Source organism: Cervus elaphus, chromosome 33, assembly GCF_910594005.1.
Source record: "Cervus elaphus chromosome 33, mCerEla1.1, whole genome shotgun sequence".
NCBI lineage: Eukaryota > Metazoa > Chordata > Mammalia > Artiodactyla > Cervidae > Cervus > Cervus elaphus.
The window spans coordinates 28,145,070-28,168,586 of NC_057847.1; the positions used below are offsets into that span (position 1 = coordinate 28,145,070).

A 23,517-nucleotide genomic window follows, 5' to 3' on the forward strand; every position below is an offset into this window, starting at 1 on the left:
TTGGAGGAAATTAGTTCCCCACCAGGCTCTTGGGCTGAAGTCCGCTTGGTTTCTCTGTTCTCTGCAGGCCGTGGTTCCTTGGCATGTGGGCAGAGAAACTTTTCAAGCATTGTATATCAAGATGGATTGCCCAAACTTTCTTTTTTGGTCCTGAAAAGAATCATGAAAGAACAATAACTGTCATTCAAATTGAAGCTACAAAGGCTGAATTATGGTTAAAGGAGCTGGAAGTATGAAGATTAATGCATACAAGAGGCAAGGGTCCCTAATATCAGTATCTGGCATTTATTGATCATTCTCCACAAGCAACTCCTGACAACTAATATTTTATTTCTCTAAATACAAAATGTACTCTTAGGCAAAAATAAATTAATAAATATTAAGTGCTCGCTTCGGCAGCACATATACTAAAATTGGAGCGATACAGAGAAGATTAGCATGGCCCCTGCGCAAGGATGACACGCAAGTTCGTGAAGCGTTCCATATTTAAGAAAAAAAAAAAAAATTAAAAAAATTTTTTTTAAATTTTTATTAGTTGGAGGCTAATTACTTTACAATATTGTAGTGGTTTTTGTCATACATTGACGTGAATTAGCCATGGATTTACATGTATTCCCCATCCCGATCCCCCCTCCCACCTCCCTCTCTACCCAATCCCTCTGGGTCTTCCCAGTGCACCAGGCCCGAGCACTTGTCTCATGCATCCAACCTGGGCTGGTGATCTGTTTCATCCTAGATAATATACATGTTTTGGTGCTGTTCTCTCGAAACATCCCACCCTCGCCTTCTCCCACAGAGTTCCAAAGTCTGTTCTGTACATCTGTGTCTCTTTTTCTGTTTTGCATATAGGGTTATCATTACCATCTTTCTAAATTCCATATATATGGGTGAGTATACTGTAATGGTCTTTATCTTTCTGGCTTACCTCACTCCGTATAATGGGCTCCAGTTTCATCCATCTCATTAGAACTGATTCAAATGAATTCTTTTTAATGGCTGAGTAATATTCCATGGTGTATATGTACCACAGCTTCCTTATCCATTCGTCTGCTGATGGGCATCTAGGTTAAATTACTTAAAATAAATTAATAAATATTTTTTTAAAACTTGCTTCTCTCAGGAAAACAAGAAGAGACAGAGAATAAGGGCTAGGCAGAAGTCCCATTTCTGAAACCTAATCTTGGATGGTGTCCCATCCCTCTTGCTGTATTCTATTAGAAGCAAGTCACTAGGTGCCCATCATCCTTTGGGGGAGGGGATTTCACCTGGCTATGGAAACCAGGAGGTGGAGATCACTGGGAGCCATCTTGGAAGCCTGCTTACTGCCCAGGAAGAGATATCACTGGGTGGTAGCATTAATGCACAGGTTCAGTTTTACTATTAATAGATAGTTCCAGATTACTACCCATCGCTGCAGGATGGCTGCCATTATTACAAATTCTCACCAACACTTGCCATTGTCAGACTAAAATTTTTGTCAATCTGGTGGGTATAAAACAAGAATTTGTATTTCTCTAGTAACTAATGAAGTTTATTTACCATCCAGATGTGTTCTTCTGTGCAAGGGTGTTTATATTTGTCCATTTTTTATATTAGAGTTTTATCTTTTCCTTATTGATTCAAAGGAGGTCATATGTCTGGTTAATAACCATGAGTCCACTATGTGTGTAATGAGTATCTTCCTCCAGTTTTTAACTTCTATTTTTACCTCTTGATATTGATATTCTTTGAGGAATAGCAGTTTTATTATTTTAATGTAGTTGAATTTATGCTTCCAGTTTTATGTTAAGAATTCTTTTGTTGCTCAAGGCAAGAAAGGTAATGCTCTACATATTCTTCTGAAGTTTTAAAGTTCTGTCTTTAAGTCCTGTTTCTATGGAGAAGTGATTTCTGTGTACAGTTGTTACATAGTTCACTTAACTTTTTCCCTTGTATGGCTAATCATTAACATTGAATAGTCCATCTCCTCATCCTAGTCCACAATGTCATACATAAATTTTCCTTATATAAACCGATTCATAGGTCTTATTCTGTACAACGTTTTGTTCCACTGAGCTATCTCTGAACTGATAACGTGTTCACAATTATTCATTACTTTATAACAAATCTTCATATCTGGTAGTAGGACCATTGATTCTCCTGATTCTTCCCCAGAATTGTTTTGGCCATTCTTGGCTCTTTGCTCTCCTGTATCTTAGAAGCAGCTTGTCATGTTCTATGTATAGAATAACATTAACTCTATAGGTCATTTTAGCAAAATATTGTTTACTTCCTCATTAATGTCCTTACTGATGTTTCATGATTTTTTTCTATAAAGGATTTGCCCATCTCTTGTTAGATCTATTCCAAGTGCCTTAAGTTTTTTATTTCCACTGTAACTAGCATCTTTCTTTTAATTGTGTCTTATATATTTATTGCTAAAGGGTAGATTTTCAATTATATTTTGTCTTTCAATCTAACAGTGGCCTGAAAACTCGTTTTCCCAGATATTTTCTGGTTTTAGAACCAAGGTTGTCCTAGCCTCAGGTAATGAGTTGGGTAATATTCCCTTTATTTTTATATTCTGCAAGATTTCATGTATGATTGGAATTGTCGCGAGTGTTCAACTGTGCTTGCCTTTAGAAATAGTGAGGCCTTATGTTTCCTTTGTTGGAAAATTTGTTACTACTAATTAAATTACTTTAATGATAATAGCAGAATGTTCTGTCTGGTGTGCCATGTAAGCAAACTCACGTGTTCTGAATGGGCATCAGTTTTTAAACTCTCACACCTGAGGAGGCCAAGGAAGCTAGGTGAGGAGTGAACATGGGCTGTAGGAGCCTCTGGCCTGGTTGTCTCTGGTCATAAGCATCCTCATCCCCTTACTCCACTGTGCGTTTGAAGTATATTACTAAAGCTTTTTGATCTCTCCGTAATCTTGAACACTTTTGTTAGATTTATTCCACGGTACCATATAACTTGTTGCTATTATAATTGGCATCTTTTTTCCAAGGCTGAGCCCCTTAGCTGTGTGACTCTGGGCAGGTTACTTAACCTCTCTGTGCCTCAGTTTATTCATCTGTAAAATGGGGTTAATGTATCCTTGTTTGACACGGGGTAACTGGATACAATTATAGTCATGTATTCATTTTTTAATAGCTCATAGACTGTACTTTTCTAAAAAAGATTGGTACTTTCTTTTAATTTGTTTCTAATTATTTGTTGCTGAAACACAGATGTGCAATTTTACTTTATTGACTGATCTTATTTATGACAAATTTACTAAACTCTCCTATTCTAATTATTTTTCTATGTAATAACTTTTGTATGTGTGTGCCGTGATAGGAAGAAGGTTGGGAAGCATTGCCTTGGAGAAAGTTTAGTCTTGGTTTCTTCATCTATAAAATGGGATTGAAAAAGTATCTGCTTCATAAGATTGTTATGAGGATTGAATGAGTTAATCCAAGTCAGGCAATAAAACAGTACCTGGTAAACGGTAAGTGTTTAATTTCTGCTAGCTGTTATCCTGGGCTTCCCCGGTGACTCAGACAATAAAGGATCTGCCTGCAATGGGGAGACCCAGGTTTGATCTTGGGTCAGGAGGATCCCCTGGAGAAGGGAATGGCAACCCACTCCAGTATTCTTGCCTGGAGTATCCCATGGACAGAGGAAGCTGAAGGGCTACAATCCCAAAGAGTCAGATCCCACTGAAGCGACTAAGCATGCATATTATCCTGCCTTTTCTGTTACTTAAGACATTGTATTCCCCTCCTGCAGGCTTATCCTGATACACTAGGCTTTCAGCAGTGGTTTTGACGTTTAGGTCTGAAACCTGCTTTTAGAACCTGATAGAAGTTTTTGGATCCTTACCCCAGGAAAATGCAAAGACATAACTTTGCATGTAATTTGAGGAATCTCAAGATCCTCTTATCTTCCCCAACCTCTGAAAGGTTTATAGATCAAGGTTGGAAATCCTGCTTTAGAACATTTCTCCTGGCTTCCTGGAGGAGTTCAAACTGTTCTAGTAGGATACCCTGTGGATTGGGCTTAATGTACTTCACTTCTAGTCTGACTATGACATTGTGCCCCTGCCTGATTAGATGGGATGCCATCCTGCTCCTCTGACCCACAACACAGCTTCGGTAATCAGGGCCAGGTCTTAGCTTCCTTTTCAAGCCTGTATCTTGGCAGACAGCTCAGAACCCCTGACATTCCTGAGATATGGGCCCAGCTCTATAAAGGTTTATCTCTAGGGCAGAGTTTCTCCATAATGGCACTATTGACATGCCGGGCAATTTTCTATGATGTGTCTCTGTGTAGGGGCTGCTCTGTGCCTTCTAGAATGTTTAGCAGTATCCTTGACCTCTACTCATTAGATGCCATTAGCATCTCCCAATGATAATAATTTAAAATATCTCCAGACATTGCCACATGTCCCTTGGTGAGACAAAATCACCTTCAGGTGAGTTACCATTCTAGGGTGCTTAAGCTTATTCCTTCTGCCTGGAGTCCTGTTGTCTGCTGACAGACCTCCGCAATACCAACTGCAAGCCGAGTTCTCCAAAGACAGCTTGCTCCTAGGTTTCACAAAGCCATGTTCTGCCTTCCGGTACAGAGGCCACTGTAACTCTTGCAGCATGTTGCTGATGCCAATGGTTTGCCTGGACTACTAATTGTTCTGTTTCAAGATACAATTTTCTCTGGCTTGAGTGAATAGCTCTTCACAACCCACACACACCCCACCCTCCAGCCCACCTCCCCGACACCTGTTAGCTTCTCCACAGGGAAACGGTGGGGCTGCTTTCAGTCTTTGAATCCAGTTGAGATCCAGTTAGTTCTTCTAAGAGTAGCTGTGTTGTGAGATATGGCAGGGAGAAGTTTATTTTCTTAGAAAAGTAATCTTCACAGCGGTTTTACGTGAGAGAGCCTGTTCTTTTTCCATGTAAGTGGAGGTAGGGTTTTCTGAAGGTGATAAATTGCCCCATTCTACTGTGCAACAAGTCAGCCAGGAATGAGAAGCAGAACAACAGAATTGCAGCCTTAATAGATGTCAGCAACACAAAGGTGGTGAGCTTAATAACAGAGCCTTAGAGAGAGGGAGGAAGATTGATTGATTGAAAGCTTAGAGCAGAGAACAGAATGAGAGAAAGAACACTGTGTAATGCTTTCCAAAGAGAACTTATCTAAGAACCCCAGGAGAGAGAGAGAGAGAAGAGAAAGAAAGTGTAGAACAAATCATACCTTGCAGTACCCCAACCTGCCCTGGTTCATTACAGTGGGGCAGGGAGCACTAAAAGGTGTCCTCCACAGCTGACACAGATTTTGACAGTCAGGGGGAGAAAATCCATTCAAGCACGCGCGAAGTGGTATCCAATGGCTTTGACAAGTTAGAAGATTCTCTCTCTCTCCGTGGAGTACAGTGACTTTCCTTTGCAAAGCTTTCCCCTCTTGTTGCTCTGTCATCTTTTGGATGTTTCCCTCATCTCTGTGACCAGGACGGTTCATTCTCCCACCCGTGTCCCTGCTAGTAGAAAGAGGGAAAGGGTAGACACACCCCTCACTCTTAAAGGCTTAACCCAGAAGCTGCACACAATATTTTGGCTCACATCCAATTGGCCAGAACTTAGTCATATGGCTACACCACATGGCCACACCTAACTGCAAAGGAAGCTACACATTCTGGAAGGTCACCTGCCCAGATAAAATCAGGGGTTCTCTCTGAGAGATTTCTTCACCACCTCTAGCCTGAGGGCTTCTTGGTCGCAGACTTTCCTCCAAATTGAATTTTCAAAATGCCCCCAAGAACCTGTCTGGGAGATCTATCCTTGGAAGACAGAAGATGGAAAGGCAAACCGTGGGCAGAGATGGAGTCCTCTTGAACAAAAATGAGTTGCTAAGCACGTAGATTTTGTTTAAAAACTCCTAAAAGGGAGGCGTCTATAACACCATCACGCAGGCAAAGTGACCTCATCTTGTTAGGGCCCTGGTTCTATCAATACCAGAAAAGTTGCTAAGAACTGCTGTGAAATTCCAGAGAAGATTGAGGCAATGCTGTGGGCTGATAGTGAAATGCTCCTGCTTGTTGAACTGGGATCTGAAATGCACCCATTGTTCCAAGGCAGTCATCCCTGGTAATGGCCATCTTCCAAAGGAGTGAAATTTAATTTGTGGATGCCAGCACATTTCTGCTGCTGCTGCTGCTAAGTCGCTTCAGTCGTGTCCGACTCTGTGCAACTCCAGAGACGGCAGCCCACCAGGCTCCCCCATCCCTAGGATTCTCCAGGCAAGAACACTGGAGTGGGTTGCCATTTCCTTCTCCAATGCATGAAAGTGAAAAGTGAAAGTGAAGTCACTCAGTTGTGTCTGACTCTTAGTGCATTCTGAGACTAAAAGAATTAGAAACCTAGAGGGGGAATGTCTAGACCATACTGGAAAAGATGCTTCGTTATACTGAAAACCTCTGGATTATGCAGAATGTGGTCTCTTGGCTGGAAAATCACAGCAGTCTAGCCTTCAGCATCAAGAGATCCAGAGGTCTGTGGTTACAGGACGTCATAGGATTTGTAAAGCAGTGAAGACAGAAATGGAAATTAGGAAAGAACTATTTATATGAAAGATATTTTGATATAATACATATAATTTTATGAGGTTTTTTTTACATTTAAATCAACTTTTTAGAACAGTTTTAGATTTACAGAAAAACTGAAAAGAGTGCAGTTTCCATACATATCTATTAATTTTATTTTCTGAGATAAATGAATTTATTACAGCACAGCAGGAAGCATGGACATCTACATATTTGTATCTTATATTTTTACACAAAGACTTTCTTATTCTGAAATATTTTAATAAGGAAATAAAGAACAAAAATTGGTCTGTGGTAGAAAATGAGAAAATGTCCCATTTTCGCTGTTTTGCCATGCCCTAAACATGAGATTTTTTAGCAAATCACTTAAACAACTTTGAATCTGAGTTTTGTCACTTATAAAACAGAAATAAAACTAGTGTTTCATACAGTTGCTATGGTGACAACATATTAAAGTACACCTGTGAAATGTCTATATATGGACCTATTGTAAACTCTGGAACACTGATCGAATTGTAGTTCTGGTAATTATTCTGCAGTGCCCTATGATATTTTAAGTGATTGAATACAGTACGTGAGCTGACATCCAAGAGTTACTGTCATTAGCTTGTCGTAGTGTGGGCAGCTGACTCAAGTAAGGGTTACTAAATTGATGTTGGAAAAAAATTAAAATCATTCAACAATTGAATTTCTACTTGTAAAAACAAGTGGAGATTTTCCACTATGAAAATAAATATCATAAAATTTTAGATGATCTAATAAAAAATTTCCCCAAATAAAACATTAATTGTGAATGAAAAAGGGTGTGAAAAATAAATAGCCCTTAAGTGTCTCAAGTTTACTGTCCCTACCTCATAGGATAAGGAGTGGAAACAATGTATCTTGAGGGCTTTTATGAACCAGAGGGGAAACAAGGATTTTCCTAACTTGCTGAGGTACTTGGGGAGGTTTGTAATTGATTGTTATCAATGGTTATCTCTGGGTGATGGGATTTGGAGGTGATTTTTTTTTCTACTTTTAAAGTTGCCTAAATTTCCTACAATGAACATGCATTGTTCTTTTGTAATAAAAGTTGTTTAAATGCTAAGTGTTGTCAATGTTCCAAGTAGATAGCTGGTGGGTTACCTTACCTTGTTAAAACAAAAACTATGAATCCTTTACTTACTTTTTGCTGGCTAAAAAAAAAAAAAAAAAAGCTATGGATCTTGAAAAGCCCTATCAGCTACTAAGCATGTTCTTCACACTCACGTTTCCAAGATAAGCCACCAAGAAGGTGGAAAGAGTCATAAAATCAGTGGACAAATTATACACTACTTCAGTCGCTTTTGAGATCCACAGTATCTCATCAGTCTCAGCTATACAAGCTTGAATTTTCTCTTTAATATAACAACTAGTCTTGAAAGAAAAGCTGCTTAAGTCATCTGTAAATTCAAGAGAGCACTAAAAATAAAGAACTTTTTTTTTTTCTTCAAAAGCACGGTCCACACAAACTGGCTTGAATAAACACATTATTGAAAGTAGATACCACACGTTAACCCTGCCCTTTATTTGTGGAGGTCATTGTTTTATGTAATTTGCTGTTGGTTAGTTGCAAAGTCATGTCTGACTCTTGTGTGATCCCATGGACTGTAGCCCAACAGGCTCCTCTGTCCAGGGGATTTCCCAGGTAAGAATACGGCAGTGCATAGACATTCCATTCTCCAGGGGATTTTCCTGACCCAGGGATTGAACTGGTGTCTTCTGCATTGGCAGGCAGATTCTTTACCACTGAGCTACCAGAGAAGCCCATTTTATGTACTTGAAAGTGAAAATGAAAGTGTTAGTCACTCACTTTGACCCCATGTCTGACTCTCCTTGACCCCATTGACTGTAGCCCACCAGGTTCCTCTGTCCATGGGATTTCCCAGGCAAGGATACTGGAGTGCGTAGCCATTTCCTTCTCCAGGGGATCTTCCCAACCCAGGGATGGAACTCAGGTCTCTTGCATTCCAGGCAGATTCTTTCCATCTGAGCCAACAACTGGGAAGCCCCCAAACAAGACGCAGGTGTTGGGGATGTAATATTGGTCTTTGCTACTCAAGTGTCGTCCCCTGACCAGTTACCTGGGAGGCTGTTTGACAATCAAAATCTCAACCTCTACCCTAGATCTGCATTTTGACAGGCTCTGCATGTGATAGGTGATTTGTAGGCACATTTAACTTTAAGAACCATTGATCTATTGAATGTTCAGCTCTTTCTGAGTTGCCCTATCTGATGGTATTGGCTAAGAGATTCAGCTGTTTTGGAAGCACTTATGGAATGTGGAGGTCAGTCATTGGTATTAGCACTTCCAGGAAGCTCATCTTTGTTGATTCATCTAAAAAAGCCTGTCCAAACCAGTCAGGAGTAGAGATGAAAGGTGGGGTAGTTGTTCAAAGAAATTATCAGAGCTTTGTGCAACCCCACCCCCATATTTTAGAAATTCATCGTAATATTTTTAATAATAATTGAAAAGAATCTAATATTAATCAACAAGAAATTAAAGAAATTATGGTGCATCTAATAGCTGCAAAGTAGCCATTAAAAATCATGTCACAGGAGAAAGTTTATTGGCTTAGGAAAATACCCACATCATACTCTTGAATGAACAAAGCTGGCTACAAAATATGGTCTGATTCCATTTTCATGTTTTAAATATACATATATGCACAACAAGAAAAACTGAAAGAACATACTCTGATGTGTTAGCAATGGTTACAGATTTAAAGTGATTTTTTTTTCCACTGCACTTTTCACAGTTTCTGTATTAAAGCAATGTTCATTTTGTACAAAGAGAAAGAGTAAGTGTAATAACCAAAGGACACAACCCTGTGTTTCTGGCTATAAATGATATAATTTTTTTTTCAAGTAGATACTCATTCCTGCTTTGAATCAACTAGAGCCAATATTCAATATTGACACTGACTTACTTTTGCACTAGAGCCATGGGTTTTCATCCTGGCTACATATTATTGTCACCTGGGGAGCTTCAGAACAAACTAACAACAACAAAAAAGAACTGGATTCTGCCCCAAGACCCCTTGGCACTTGGAATTTTAAAAGGCTCCTCAGAGTTGAGAAACACTCAGCTGGATGGAAGGATATTCATGGTTAGTTCATTTCTGAAAACAATTTACTGCATTATGTGTTTTAGTTATGAAACCCCATGCTTATGTATTTTAGGTTGTTTATTAAAGTATGGTTTTTAAAATCCTCCCACTACCATTTTATTTAGCAATATGCAACAAATATTTATTGAACATCTAGACTGTTTTGTTCCCTGTGAGTCCCACAGTAACCCAGAAGGTCAGTCGGAGAGGTATTAAGTCCATCACATGGAGGGGATGGCTCAGATCTCACTGTTCATTAGGGAGAGGGCTCAAATCTGGATTCCCAGAAGCTGAAGCCACTGTTCTTCCTTCCATCACCACATGGTTCCTAGTGTTCCAAATTTATGTTCAGCTTTGAGAAGGCGTTTTTCTAGTTCATGGTTCTTTTTCTTTAAACACAGCTCAAGCATACTTAATTTATATCTGAGGGATGTGCTAGAGTCTTCCTTTACATTGAACATTAGGCAGCGTCAGCTCAGAGACTCCTGAGGACCACTGTCATGATCATCATTTTGTTGCCAGAGCTGTCACCAGATCCTTGCTCAAAACTCACCAACCCCCACCTTTAACAGGAGCCAATATAAATCTCTTAAGTCAGAGAGTCTGAAAATAAGAAAGGAAGCTATAGGAAGGGAAAAACAAAAACCAGATGCAACCAGCTGGGATCAAGATGGCAATGGATCTGACCCTCAACCGATCCAGAGTCTCATTACATGCTGATTTCACTACATTAGCATGTTAAATGACACTTCCCAGCGCAGTGCCAAAACTGGAAGTAAAGGACGAAAAAAGGATAAAAAGAGGGTAGCACTCCTCTTCCTCAGCAAGCCCTGCCTCTTCCCTGGTAAACTACTGTGTGTACCTCCTCAGCATTAGCTTCACTCCTCCTCCCTGTGTCTTCCCTCTTTAAAATCAAATCCTTCTTGCCAGGAGTGCGAGGAGTTCATTTGTGAACAAAGTTCCCACTTCTCCATTCTCTGGCCACTGAATAAAGCCTGCACTGCTTCAGTCTCAGCTTTGGCTTTATTTTCAGCTGCACCAACCCTAACAGGAAAAGAAACTTCCCCACACAAGCAGAGGGCCACAGCCAGACTAGGGTCTGAGCCGGGTCCATAAGACTTAAATTGGTAACACTTTGGGGGGCTTAGGTGCTAAGAGGTTCAGAGCTTCTGAGTAAGAAAACCAGAGACTTGGTGTGACATATCCCAGCTGAATTCAGATTTTAGCAATAGTGTCCTACAAGAAGAGTCCACTGGAACCAGCCGTAATTTACCTACTGTTAAACAATTCTGATAGCTTAGCTGCTAAGTCGTGTCTGACTCTTTCGACCCTATGGACTATAGCCTGCCAGGCTTCTCTGTCCATGGGATTTTCAGGCAAGAATACTGGAGTAGATTGCCATTTCCTTTTCCAGAGAACCTTCCCAATCCAGGGATTGAACCTGGGTCTCCTGCATTGCAAGCAGATTCTCTATCCACTGAGCTACTAAAATGCAAATTGTTTAAAAGACTATTTCTCTGAATATTTTAACTGTTGACTTCCTCTGGACCTTCACAGTGTAAATGTATGTCTTATTATCTGGAATCATTCACATGCTTAATACACTCTGGGAAATAGGCCTGGTTTTAAAATAAAAAAGCATTTCACCAAGTGTATTGAATATACAAGAAAGAAAGGGACGAAAAGAATGTGAGGCTATTTGTACTAGATATCAAACAATTGTTTATGTTACATGTGGTTAAATTTGAATAATTTTTAATGGAAAATGGTTACAACGTTTTTCTAAATCTCAGCACTAAAAGAAACAAGCAAATCTGGCTGGAACCACAAGCTTCCTGTCGGTGAGTGGTCAATGGCGGCCTTGGCGGCCCTTGGAGCCTGCAGGTTGACAGTCGTGCAGTTGCTGCCACCTCGTGGTCAGTTCAGATAGTGCAGCCAGGGAGGCAGCCTTGGCCACCCAAGGGAGCAAGTGCTCCACAACCCAGCTAGTCACTGACACTTTTATAATGCTTCAGCTGAGCTCACTTATTACGTTGGAAGCCGAAAGTCCTGTGTGGTTTATTATGGGTTTGTGGTGTTTATTAATCCACAACGGTATTGTTTTTGATAGACAACCTAAGATTAAGGCTAATAAAAGTCTCTGGGAATGTGGACTCAATAATTTTGTTGGCTTGGGAACAAAGAAGAAAGTCAGTAAATAGTACCTGGATCCTCCAGTAATTACTCCATCTTATAAATTACTGTTTTCTCTTATTCCAGCTCATAGTCTGTCATTCTAGAAAGTATGATATATTAATTTTTAGCTAAGAAATATCCACAGGGAGTAATCAGAGTCGGCACTGTACAGGTGTTTTTTCCAGTGAAAAAGATTACCTTGGAATTATTTATAAATGACATCAGAACACTGAATATTAACAAAGTGATTTTCATCTGCTTATTAAATATCCAGAGATACATACACACCGAATCAGGTTGTTCTAGCTGACATTTGAAAGGTTATGTGTTATTCAAGAAAGAAACTTCCACCTTCAAGGTGCCATCATGGAAATTCCTTCCTATTCTTTTTCTTTTTTCCTTTTAAATTTTATTTAAATTTTAATTATTATTAAATAGTTAAGTCCTACACAATAAAAATATGAAATTGATCATGGCTGACCCCACCACTCAGCTTAAGAAGTGAAGTGAAGTCGTTCAGTCGTCCGACTCTTTGAGACCCCATGGAGTATAGCCCACTAGGCTCCTCTGTCCATGGGAATTCTCCAGGCAAGAAGACTGGAGTGGGTTGCCATTTCCTTCTCCAGGGGATCTTCCCAACCCAGGGATCAAACCTGGGCCTCCCACATTGCAGGCAGACTCTTTACCCTCTGAGCCACCAGGGTTACAGCTTAAGAAACATAATGTAATCAACACAGGGGAACCCTCTATGAGCCACCACTGCATGCTCTTCCTTCCCACCACTTCACACTTTCCGTGAATCCCTGAATTTGGTGTTTGTCCTTCCCATTTGTCTCTTTATGCTTTGTATATATAGAGACATGCTATATATGTAAATATACATATATAGTGTTTTCTATATATGTATATATACATATATAGTGTGTTTGCATGTTTCAAAAATTTTGTTTAAATGGCTTTTTTCCTGTAACTTGAATCTTTTTTCCTTCAATGTTATGATTTGTGAGATTCAGCCATTGCATTACTTTCCTAGGGCTACTGTAACAAGTTGCCATAAACTTGATGTTTTAAAACAAATTTATTCTCTCACAGTTCTGGGAGCTAGAAGCTGAAATCAAGGTATCCTCAGGGCTTTTCCTCCCTCAGGACACAACGGAAGAATCTGTTCATTCCCTGCCTCTTCCAGCTTCTCACAGCTTCAGACACTCCTTGGTTCGTGGCTGCATCACTGCAGTCTCTGTTTCCACCTTCACATGGCCTTCTGTCCTACGTCTGTGTCACTGGATTTAGGGCCAATCCTCATAATCCAGGATGATCTCTCAAGATCATTACCTACATCTGCAAAGTCTCCAGATATTATGCGGTGGAGGCAGGTTTCCAACCCAGACATTTTGACTCATTCCTCTGATAGTTGGATTACATGTCTCTAAGCTCAGGTGGCTGGGACTTCTGATTATTTAAATAAAAGGCATTTTGTATAGCATTGGTTCTAAAGCTCAGCCCGAATAGGTGAAAACTAGTCCTGCGAGGTTACAGGCGGAAGAAATGGCACTCTGGCTGGGGAGGCAAGAAATCTGGGTTCTGGAGTCAGTCCTCTGCATGTGTGCATGCTAGGTCATTTCAGTTGCATTCGACTCTTTGCGACCCTATGGACAGCAGTCCATCAGACTCCTCTGTCCATGGGATTCTCCAGGCAAGAATACTGCAGTGGGTCACCACGCTCTCCTCCAGGGGATTTTCCTGACCCAGGGATTGAACCATGTCTCTTACATGGTGGGACCACCTGCAGACTTGCTTAGTCACAGGTTGCCGGCTGCTGCTGGCTGGGAGCTGGGACCACAGCTGAGCTGTGACCAGAACACCTCCACACAGCCCTTCCCTGTGGCTGCCTGGATGCCTCCCACAGTGGGAGCTGGGTTCCAAAGGCAAACATGAAAAGGAACAAGGCATAACTGCCTCCCCTTTTGTGGTCTTGGGATGTTACACAGGATCACTTCTGCCATGTTGGGTTAATATTTGTTAGAAGCAAGTCATAGAGGTCAGCCATTTTCAAGAGAAGGGGAATTAGGTTCTATCTTTGGTTGGGAAGGATATCAAGGAATTTGTAAACATGTTTTAAGACCTCACAATCTGCCCATTGGACATGAATTATTTACATTTCCCCTTACATGTAAGATATACTCCCTCCCCTCTTTCTAGATCCTTCAAACATTGTCCCTATGGTAGCATCAGGCTTTAGGTCCATGATCAGGTCCCAGGATGGTTGAGACTCTTTGGGTTCTGTCCCCTGAGGTGTAACTCCACCCAGTCAAAAGATCTGTGAACCAAGAGAAAAACTGTCTGCCCACCACACCCAATACAAAGAGGTGGGTCAAGCTACAGACACTGATGTTCAAAATGGGACGCACACAGCGGTCCCTGGTCCACAGCCATCCTGAAATCACATGGGCCTGTGCTGCCAGTTCCCTCAGGCTTACTTCTTAGAGGTCGTTTACTATAGCTGAACTCAATTCCATCCTCTGAGTCATTATTTTAGTCCAGTAAAAGTAGTCCATCTTTGCAGTTAAGTTCTCTTAGACAGCATCTTCATTTTTTTAAAAAGTCTATTTATTTCACTTTGGTGTTCCTTTCTGCGAGCGGAGGCTGCTCTTCGTTGCGGTGCACAGGCTTCTCATTGCCGTGGCCTCTCTTGCTGCGCTGCGCCGGCTCTGGAGAGCTGGCCCAGCAGTTGTGCACAGGCTTAGTTGTCTGGTGGCATCTAGGATCTTCCCAGACCAGGGATCCAACCTGTGTCCCCTGCCTCGGCAGGCGGAGTTTTCACCGGGACTACCAAGGAAGTCTCCTCATAGACTGCTTCTTGCCGTTTGAGGATTCGAAGGCCTGAATGTCTCTTTTGGCCTAAGCTGATTATGATTTTTTAAAATGTAGGCTTCTTATCAATCAATTTATAACTGACTCCATTTAGCAAAGGCCATACCCACAAATCTCATTTCACCTGTCTCTACCTTAGTGTCTCCCAAACTGCTGTCTGAGAACATCCTTATGGTCTGCAGGTCTTTTGTACACTTGAAAGTATGTATGAAGCAACACCTTAAAGCTACCTGAGGTCTTTACCTGACTGCCTTTTTGGAGCAATCTCTCAGAGCTATCTGAGGTGCTGCCTCCTAGGCTGCAGTCCTCATTTTGCCCCAAATAAAACTTAACTCGCAAATCTCCGAAAAAAAGAGAAAAGTGCCTGAAGTCTTAGCAAAGAGTTCCATAGTCACACCCCTGGCTTAACTCTGGGATGTGTTTCATGACTATGTTCCAGATTTGATCTTCACAGGAAGCCACTTCTTTTGCTAAAAGGAGAGGTGATGAGGAAGAAACTGTTAACCTAGTAATTCCTGTTTGCTAGATATTTAACAGTTCTTTCTTTAGTTTCTCTCTCCTCTTGCATTTTATTGTAGTCAGTAAGAACAACCAGGAAGCACCTTCAATTCTCTTCCTGAAAATCTCCTTAAAAATTCAGGTAATTGGGTGTATTTTCTATCTTCCATGTTACCATAAGTGTCACCAAATTTTCAGTCACTATACAACATTTCCTCCCAGTAACATTTCCTCACTTTCCTGTCAGCCCTAACCAATAACATCTTCAAGAACCATGAGGTTCCCTTGAATGGTCTCTTGAAGACTCTCCCAAATCCCTGCCCAGTCTTGAAGACGTTGCCATATATTTTCACTTTTTTGTCATGATACCAAAACCTGTTCTAGTTATCTGTTGCTACAAAACAAACCACCCAAAACGTTCATGGCTTAAAACAGCAATGACATTTATTTACTCATTAATCTACAATTTCGGAAGAACTTGAGAGGAAAGTTTCTCTCTGCTGTACTCAGCGTCAGCTGGGCCACCTCAAGAACTAGTGGCTAGGATCACCCGAAAACTCACTCACTGACATGTCTGGTGGCTAACGCTGGCTGTCTGCTGGGAGCTCATTGCTAACCGTTGTTGGAATACCTACACTTGACAACGTGTGACCTGCACATGAACTTTTCCTGCAACAGCTTGGCTTTGTCACTAAATGGTGAAGCTATCCAAGAACAAGCATTCCAAGAGAGGGAGGCAGAGGAAAACTCGTCTCCGAAGTCACTTAGTATTATTTCTGCCACATTCCATTCTTTAGACAAGAGTCACTGAGTCTGGCCCATGTATAAGTGGAGGGGAATTGGACTTCACCTCTCCCTGGAAAAGTAGTGTTAGTTCCTCAGTTGTGTCTGACTGTTTGCAACCCATGGACTGTAGCCCATCAGGCTCCTCTGTCCGCAGGATTTTCTAGGTAAGAATGTTGGAGTGGTTAACTGGCCCCTTCTCCAAGAGATCTTCCCGACCCAGGGATCAAACCTGAGTCTTCCGCATTGCAGGCAGATTCTTCACTGTCTGAGCCAGCAGGGAAGCCCACCTATTGCTGTGTTGAAGAATTTGAGGACTTGTTTTAAAACCATCTATAAAATGGCATTCTTAGCACCATTTTGCAGATGCAAAAGAGACTTCAGAGACTGAAGTGATAAAGTTGAGAACTATAGCGTGTACTTGCCATAGTTAATCACAAATATGTCATGTACAATCTGTAAAGTGCTATAATGCTACGTTTCACCTAGGAAAGCAGAGCTGAAGGAGAGGGAGGCCATGGCAGAAGCTTTCTAGTAGGCCTTTGCACACATAAAATACTCCAATAATGTTAGAATATACACAGAGCACTAGTTCATGCACGTAATATCTGCAAAAATTCTCAAATGGTACATTTCTGGATTCATATGATTTCAGTTGCTAATTGAGTGAACATTAAGATGATTTCAATTGAACTTTTCTAGCTTCTTAACACAAGGACAATAACCCACCAGCCATATGGGTTATGAATCAAGGAACTTGATTATTTCTTGTGTGTAATGAAACAAGAATTTATTCTGCTTAGTGTTCTTTTTTAACATAATTTTTCTTTATTTAGATAGTTATTTTTGGCTGTGCTGGGCCTTCCTTGCTGCATGGACTTTTCTCTAGTTGTGGCAAGCGGAGGCTACTCTTTATTTGCGATGTTTGGGCTTCTCATTGTGATGATTTCCCTTGTTGTGGGGCATGGACTTTGCGGTGCTGGGGTTTCAGTAGTTGTGGCTTCCAGGTTCCGGAGCACAGGCTCAATAGTTGTGAACAGTCTTAGCTGCTCCAAGGCATGTGGGATCTCCCTGGACCGGGGATCAAACCCATGTCTCCTGCACTGGTAGGCAAATTCTTTACCCCTAGTGGGCTTCTTTTAATGATGTGTTAAAATTGTTCTTTTAGAGAATCAAACTGTCATAATGGCCAAAAACATCTTCAGTCCTGACTTCAGAGCACCTGACTAAGATCTACACTTCTATCAACCACTCTCTAGTTTGACATGCAATGCACTGGCTCCGTATTTGGCTAAGTAACTGAACACAGGAGAGCCCTTTAATATAACATGATATTGGGCTTTTTTGGATTCTCGTAAAGAGGAGATATGCTCACCAACTTTTGCCCAAAGGTATTCTTGGTCTCAAAGTTAAATTTTGATGAGTGATCAGTTTTCCTTTTCAAATACCTCGTGTTTTTTTTTCTTAAATGGCATTTACCTTTGTCTGTGTGTTTGCATTTGAGCATAAGCGCATGTCCTTCTGTGAGAGTGTTCCAGCTAGTTTCTCAGTTGTTTATTGCTGATAGGCCTTTGAATTTTCTTGGCAAGCCTACTGTTTTGCAATGAGGAAAAACAATCAAATGATGACATATTAAAAACAAAATAAAGTGTTGTGTCCAGCAATGTAATTAAATATCTTCTGAGAAGTGTAAAAATAACTTTCCCTGACACTATTATGTCCTTTAATGGTCATGTTTAGTCTGTGTAGTTTTTCCGGAACAAAACACCAGTGCTTATTGATTTTGGTTCATAGTCCCTAAATTGGTCAAAATCTATAATCTTAACCATTAGGTACAGTATTAAATCTCCAAGGACAAAGATGTTTAGCTTACTCTCTCCCTCTCCCGCAGCAATAGCAAACACAATCAACATTGTTTGGTTCAGATTGTGGTCGCCTTAAAAGAATAATGTATTGTACTTAGAGGAAAGTAAGGCATTTAGACAATCTTGCTTAGGAATTTATCACCAGGATCTGCTATTTTCCCCATTGCTTTGGCTCAGGGTTTCTCCCTTTTGCTCCCTTCCTCCAAGCTGTTCTGAGCCACATGGATTTGATTCTGGTCCATCTCCAACTCTTTCCTCCAATTATTCCTTACCCTAGTTTTATCTTTTCTGTCACCTTTACAAGGACCACTCACTTTGTCTAATTTCTAGAGTCCTCAACACCTAGATTACAAAGTTTAACTCCACCCTTAAGCCTTGAGAATTCTAGGTGATTCTGCCACAGAAAGATGGAAATGGTGGTGTAAATTGAGTACAGTTTGTAAAATAACAGAGACTCACAGCATTCTAGCTTGAGCCTCAGGCAATGCCTGTGTGTAGAGGAGGTCTTCAATAAGCAATCGGTGAGTGAATAAGAAGGACCTGTTTTGGGAGAGAATGGAGAGATCAAGTGACTTGTTTGAGGCTACACTCGTGGACAACGTTAGAGTTCTTACCGGAATCCAGATCATCCTGTTTTATCCAGTTCTCACGCTTCTACACTACCCAGCTTCTAGTAATTTGCATTACCTTTGCAAACTTATGAATGTTTATGCCCTGGGGATCTGGGGATCAACAGTGCTACAAAGCAAGAGGACCCAGAGGCCAGTCTGATGTCTGACCAAGTTGGGCTCTTAGCGGATGCTTTGGTTCCTCTTTCCTGGGGTTAAGGAAGCATTTATTTTAATTTTAAAAATATTGTCAAAAAAATAAAAATATTGTCTCTGATTTCTTGTTAAATAGATTAAACCAAGATTTGGATAATGTCAACCAGGCAGATGGATTTCTGATAATACATAATTTTAAGTACTTGTAAATGTTAATCTTAGTACAAAAGCAATGCATGTTAATTATAGGAAATACAGGTAAAATAAAAATAGGTAAATTTTAAATGCTCATGTGTGTCTGCATTCAGTCATGTTCGACTTTTTGCTACCCTTTGGACTGTAGCCGACCAAGCTTCTCTGTTCATGGGATTCTCCAGGTAAGAATACTGGAGTGGATTGCCATGCCCTCCTTGAGGGAATCTTCATGACCCAGAGATCAAACCCGAGTCTCTTATGTCTCCTGCTTTGGCAGGCGGGTTCTTTACCATTAGCACCAGCTGGGAAGCCCGCCCATTATCCTACTCTGCCCCAAAGAGAACCATCATCAACTAATTAACTATTTGGCATATTATGCTTTTGGTTATGTACTAAAATATATGCATTTATACACACACACACACACACACACATATATATATGCACTACACACACACACACACACACACACACATATATATATGCACATTCACATTTACAATTGTTTTATATATTGTTTATTTTACTTCACAATATTTTTCCATATTAAGTACTCACCTACAACATAATTTTTGAGGACATAATTTTTTATAGCATAACATTGTATTTGTCCAGCCTATTGGACATTGTTTCCAAAGACAAGAAAACTTTAAAGATGATTTGCATACAGACAGGGCAAGAATGATTCTCAGTTCCCACTTGCTTGCAAGCCAGTGCCCTGGAAATAAGAGCGCGCAGGGCGGCATACACTGGATTGCCTAAGGAAGAGTCTGGCAGGTCGTCCAAGGAAACCAGCTCTTGACCATCCCTTCCTCTGGGCCCCTCTTTTCTTCCTCCCTGAAGGAAGATCAAAGATTTTCACAACCTGCAGATCCTATGGGTTTCCTTCTTGAAATCAGTCAAGTGTTTGCACTTGTGAAGGTCAGGGACCCAGAAGTTGAATGGGGAATGAGAAGAACAACTTCATATACTTAATATAATTATGGAAGGTGGAAATAGAATTTTTAAAGTCTTTTTAATGAAGCAAAGGAATATGTAGGCAGTTCTCCATGCTGATTTAAAATGACAAAGTGCAGGTTAGGAAGGACATGTGTGTGTGTGTGTATGTGTGTGTGTGTCACACACAGAAAATGGGAGCAGAAGGCTAGGTAAAAAAGGAATGACTTTCTACCCCATGGGAACTGAATCATAATCACTACTCCACACTCATGCACACATTTGAGTTACATTTGTACTTTTGCTCACCTGGGATAAAGTTACACTTGAAAGTTGTTACTACCAGGACTTCCCTGGTAGTCTAGTGGTTAAGACTTTACACTCCCAATGCAAGGGGCATGGACTCAGTCCCTGGTTGGGGAACTAAGATCCCACATGCTGCATGGTGCAGCCAAGACAAACAAACAAACAGAGTTGGCCAGTGCAGGTGCATGAAAGAAAATGAAACAAACAAACAAAAAGTTGTTACTCCCTTTACCTCAGCTCTCTTTTACTTTCCTTCTTCCATTTGAATGTTCTAGGTAAGTTCACCGGGCCCAGAATCTTCCAATCTGTCTGTTCAAAGGTCCCTTAGCTAGAGATTTGAGGGGAAATCTGAGCTCTGATAGAAGAGGGTTGGGCTGAGAAGGGCAAGGCTGCTTCCAGCTCTCTGCCTGCACCCCGGCTGTGCCCTGGTAGAGGATGGAAAACCATTCAGTGGGCCCTGGACACCAACTTGCCTGTGTTGCCCTTGCTAAGCTGGGGGCTGGCCCCCTGGAGTCAATCCAGTCCAGTTTCAAAGTCCTTCCAGCCCCTGAGCCACAGAACAGGGGACATCACCTTAGAATCTTAACATTAGGGAAATCTCAGACCTAATCCAGCCCAATGTTCATCCAATGCTTATGTTTCTTTTTTTTCACTTTCATTCTACATGAAGGATATTGGTGACAAGTCTCAGTTTAGCCTCAATGTGATAGGTTCATATAAATAGCTATAAGCACATATTAGACACTGATTTGGACTAGGCTTCAGGCTAAATTTCAAACTTGTCATTGTGTTTAGTCGCTCAGTCTTGTCTGACTCTGCGATCCCATGGACTGTAGCCCCCAGCTCCTCTGTCCATGGGGATTAACCAGGCAAGAATACTGGAGTGGGTTGCTATGCCCTTCTCCAGGGGATCTTCCCAACCCAGGGATTGAACCCAGGTCTCCCACGTAGAAGGCAGGTTCCTTACCATCTGAGCCACCAGGGAAGCCCAAGAATACTGGATTGGGTAGCCTATCCCTTCTCCAGGAGTTCTTCCCAACCCAGGAATCAAATCAGGGTCTCCTGCATTGCAGCTTGATTCTTTACCAGCTGAGCTACCAGGGAAGCCCAAATTTCAATCTTAATATTTACCAAATGGAGGAAATTGTTATTCAAGAGTCTGATCCTGAAGCTGAGGACCATATATCTTTCTAGTTGAAATAGGAAACCTATGACCCCACTCAAACTGGAAAGCTCCCAGCTATGTACCAGCTCCCAGCTATGAACGAATCACTATCTACTTGAAAGTCGACCAAAAAGCCTCTCCCATTTCCAAAAATCCACCCCAATAACACACTCACCAATCAAATCCATCATAAAATGTCCTTCTTTTACTCTATATACCTCACTCCCTTTTCACACATCTTTGAGTCCTGACTAGGAGGAAATGATGGTATCTGACTCCCCTCCTATTGTAAGATCTGAATAAACAGACTTGGAAGGAAAGCTATGACAAACCTAGACAGCATATTAAAAAGCAAAGACATTACTTTGCTGACAAAGGTCTGTATAGTCAAATTTAGGGTTTTTCCAGTGGTCATGTACAGATGTGAGATTTGGACCATAAAGAAAGCTGAGTGCCGAAGAATTGATGTTTTTGACCTGTGGTGCTGGAGAAGACTCTTGAGAGTCCCTTGGACTGCAAGGAGATCCAACAAAAGGAAATCAGTCCTGAATATCCATTGTAAGGACCAATGCTGAAGCTCCAATGCTTTGGCCACCTGATGCGAAGAACTGACTCCTTAGAAAAGGCCCTGATGCTGGAAAAGATTGAAGGCAAAAGGAGAAGAGGGTGCAGAGATGAAATTTTTGGATGGCATCACCGGCTCTATGGACATGAATTTTAGCAAATTCCAGGATCTGGTGAAGCCTGCTGTAGTCCATGGGGTCACAGAGTTGAACAGGATTTAATTACTGAACAGCAATAACAAGGTAATTTTATAGGTGTTCTTTGTCTTTCTGACAAAACACAAGTATAGTCTTATCCAGATTTGCAATATAAATTAGCATGCTGGGCTCCCTCCAACATGAATAGATGTGGGCAGATTGTGGGGTCCAAGACCTTTCACTTATCCAGCACTCTCTCCACCCAGATTTGCCTGTCCTTCAAGTGGGTGATCTTATGCGTCATGCTTCTGTGGTAAGTGAAGGGAGCCCTTTTTCAGCATGCTCTCTCTCCTCTTCTTTCCTAGCTGCCTAAAGTCTAATGTTCTGTAGTTAAAGATTTATTCCCTGGGCTCCAGGATTGCTCTTTATGATGTTGATAATCATGGAAGAAAGTCCACATCTCAGTAAGAAGAGATATGGACCCGAGGAGGTACACAGAGAGAGTCATCTTAGGTCTTGTCTGGGAGGGCTACCAAAAACGGTGTAAACGCTGTAGGTGTCACCACATTTCAAGGTGCTGGCTGAGGACGGAGGAAGTGCCTGGCTGACTGAAGATGTGTGTTTTTTTGTTTTCGTTTTTTTTTTTTTTTGCTCAACAACCTCTGGAGCAGCAGGCCTCTTAGCCCAGTGCAGCCCCGCCTCTCCTTTACTTCCACCATCTGAGCAGCTGGCTAATTCATCTCTCCACTTTTTACATTTGCAAAGACAAGACTCCTTTGTGCTCCCCAAGGTCCAGGGGCACATGTCAAGTTCTCTAAGTGGTCCAAGAAACTTCTTTCAGATTGAAGTGCCCTCCTCTGTCCCCATCTTGCCGCAAGTTAGTGAGATGGCTTTTGATGGGAGAAAAATAGAAATGGGAGGTCACTAAGAAATGAGAAAGGCAAGACACGGAGAAAAAAGGCCAGTAAAACGGGAAGGGAGGTTTAATTCAGCCCCAGAACTCCCACTGTCCAGGCACAGAGGGGAGCAACTCTTGGCAGTCCTGCTCCCACGCCAGCTTCTCTTCCCCACCACCAGCTGTCTCTCTCGCTATCTGCTGTCTTTGTGATTAAACTTTCATAAACATTCAACATCTATCTACCTATTTAGCCCTACCATAAGCCTGGGGGGGGGGGGGCGATGCAAATTCCAACTCCCCAGCACTTAAAGAAATCAGGAAAAGTGAAAGTCGCTCAGTTGTGTCTAACTCTTTGTGACCCCAAGGACTTAGCTTGCCAGGCTCCTTTGTCCATGGAATTATCCAGGCAAGAACACTGGAGTGGGTTGCCATTTCCTCCTTCAGGGGATCTTCCTGACCCAGGGGTTGAATTGGGGTCTCCTGCATTGCAGGGGGATTCTTTAGAGAACTAAAAAGCAACAGGTATGATTTGATAAGCTGGGCTTGTGGCAAGAGCAGGGTTCTGTGAACCCTCTGAGGAGAAATGCTCCTCCCAGACCAAGGGGTGGTGGGAGCAGGGGTGTAGGAGAGGAGCAGGAGCCAGAGTGGGGGTTCCCTGGGTGATGCT

At 41.5% G+C, this 23,517-nt stretch overlaps 1 non-coding gene across 1 annotated transcript; it reads left to right on the forward strand.

Moving 5' to 3' along the window:
* The first annotated feature begins 383 nt into the window (after positions 1-383).
* Positions 384-490, forward strand: LOC122688842. Its single transcript, XR_006339586.1, has one exon. It is a non-coding gene; the product is annotated as a U6 spliceosomal RNA (small nuclear RNA).
* Positions 491-23,517: the final 23,027 nt, after the last annotated feature.